Source organism: Triticum aestivum, chromosome 4A, assembly GCF_018294505.1.
Source record: "Triticum aestivum cultivar Chinese Spring chromosome 4A, IWGSC CS RefSeq v2.1, whole genome shotgun sequence".
NCBI lineage: Eukaryota > Viridiplantae > Streptophyta > Magnoliopsida > Poales > Poaceae > Triticum > Triticum aestivum.
The window spans coordinates 691368958-691371564 of record NC_057803.1 but is presented as its reverse complement, the minus strand read 5'-3'; positions in this window follow the sequence as shown (position 1 = coordinate 691371564).

The window sequence follows — 2607 nt, the reverse complement described above, 5'->3', positions numbered from 1 at the left end:
TCTTATCATTTCATCATTGGTCCTAACCCCCATGGGGTGTATACCAGGATTATTTGATTTCAAACTCCAATGCCATTTGTGTCTTTTCGCCGTGAAAGTTCCCGTCGTATTAGTTTCCTTTGAGCATGTCATGTTTAGATCCAATAAGAGTATCTTCTTCGCAGTGTAATAGTGTCTTCTTTCCATCTAAGTTGTATGCCATTTGTACGTTAGTTATGAATGCAAATCCATTCTTTTAAGATGCCTTGTGAGATGGTTACAGTACAGTTGTTTCCCTTTAATTGCCATTCAGCGGATCAATCTTTTTGTTCCGCAAATTTTGATATATTATATGTTTTTGTACATCAGGTATGGTTGCATCTTTTGCTTTGGACCCTCTGCTTTACTGACCTCCGGTAGCTCACGAGAATCCTCTAGCATCCTATACTCTGCACGCTTGGATGTCATTCTTCTCCGCATGCGAAGGCACTGGGGTCCCAAGCAAAGGTTGTGGGAGTGGACAATTAACCTTACTGAGAAAATCCTTCAGAGATAATGGTGTTGCTTTAGTTTGTGCCGCCTTCGCAACAACATTGCGCACCTCAACCAGAACGTTGGGTGCGTTGAAAACAAGTGGCCCTGCTGAACGGAAGACGAGGAGGAGCCTCCAGGGCGTGGCGACCAGAGCGTAGCCTCCGAGCACATAGGATCAAAAGATTCCTCACTCCTAACCGACGAGGCACCATGTGTTAACCACATATCATCACCCCAATCAGATCAGTCTATAGGACCGATGATGGCATGCAAAACATGAGGAGAAGGCGTTGTTGCTTCCTCAAGCATAGGATTATTATACCGCGGATCGATGCCCACCGGCCTAGCCAAGAGCATAGCAGCAAGGAGATCCTGCTCTACCGGAGCGTGAGGGAAGATGCAGTAGTCCATATGACGAGTTGAGCGATCTCCAAGGGGCGGCGCCAAGAGAGCCTCATCTTACGAACGCTGCCTAGTACTGTACAAGTTAGAAGTGAATTAACTGTAAATTAGTAAAGTTTATGAGTCTGCCCTGTGATGACAATGATAATCTGGATGATCGTTGTACCTATCACCAAATGGGATAGATATATGCATATCACAATATAAATTGGACAAATACAACTAAGTTTGGTGTAGAAGACTAGAAGGAGAAGCAGCGCTTAGCTGATATGTTAAGTATCTTCTCCTAATAATAATGTGTTTTCACTTTGTCTTAGGTGCCTTCTAATTTTGGAAAATTAAGTACCCAAAATTGGTAATTAGTTTGCAGGTGATGTTGCAAATCCTCAAGTTTGGTAGGTATCTGTGCCATCTAGAATCAGAGGTGGCTGATGTTTTTTTTTTTTGCATTATAGTGTGCTCGTAATATAAGGCTTGTCTCAGATGAGAAATAAATTACAGTTTTGCTAGAACTCATATAGATGAGATATAATTTGGTCTCATTCACCTTTTATAGCCATTGAATGTGATGCTATAAGATGCGTGTGTGCTGATGTGGGTTGTATCTGTTCTTATCTTTAAAGTGAATGAGACCAAATTATGTCTCATCTAGATGAGTTCTAGATACTCCCAATAAATTAACATAAAAATATAACATGCTGGCTATTATTCCTCGATGGAGCTATCCTCACCGCTACTGCTTCTGAACACACTATTGTGGACGCCACTGCAGCAATGTTGTTTTTTTTTTTTTTGGAAAAAAAAAGCAATGTTGTTGTGTGTTTATAAAACTATAAAAGACCCAGTGGTTGTTGTGGAAACTTAGAGCAATGAATTTAAAAGAAATATAATTAGTATATAGGAGAATAATGGAATCACTACAACAAGAACCCCCATATAGCAACGCATATCTATCAACGATAACAAACTACTATGCGTTGTTTAGTTAAACCTCCCACCTCCCCACTTAGCGCTGATCACCTCGTTCCCTTCAAAATAGCAGCTAACTTCCACGTGCCCACCTCCATATTTACCTCCTCCGTCCAAACATTGTTAAAAAAACAATTTTCCTTATCCATCTCTTCCCCCATCCCCGATTCATCTCCTACCAGGGCTCCATAACCACGATGACGCGTGCGCCGCCGCCGTCGCCTCCTATGATTTGGGCGAGCTCCGGCGCTCTCCCGAGGTATAGCTCGCCGGCCCTGCTCCCCTTAGTGCTCCCGCCGATCCTCCACCACCGCGACGTCCTCAACACCCTGCCCGTGCCCCTGCATCAACCTAGTTGCCACGGGTCGTGGTCGCAGCTCATGCCCCTCCGGTTGGTCGGCTCACTACCCCCGCATCTCCGAACGCGCGGTCGCTGCCACAGGCTGGATGGCGCTGTTCTGCCACGTCTACCTCGTCTCCGGCGCCGATAGTTTAGTGAGACACTTCTCCCCTATTTTCTTATCCTCTCTGGTGCTTTATGTGGCATGGCTACCAAGGGTTTGTCGTCGTGGCGTCGTAGATGATGGCTGGATATACCAATAACTACGGCGCTCTCTCCCAGGGAGGCTGCCATGGTCGCCTACTGCCTACCTCATCGCTCACCTGGATTATCTCCCTGAAGAACGTGACAATTCTATTATTTCCACTAATCTGTTCCCCCCG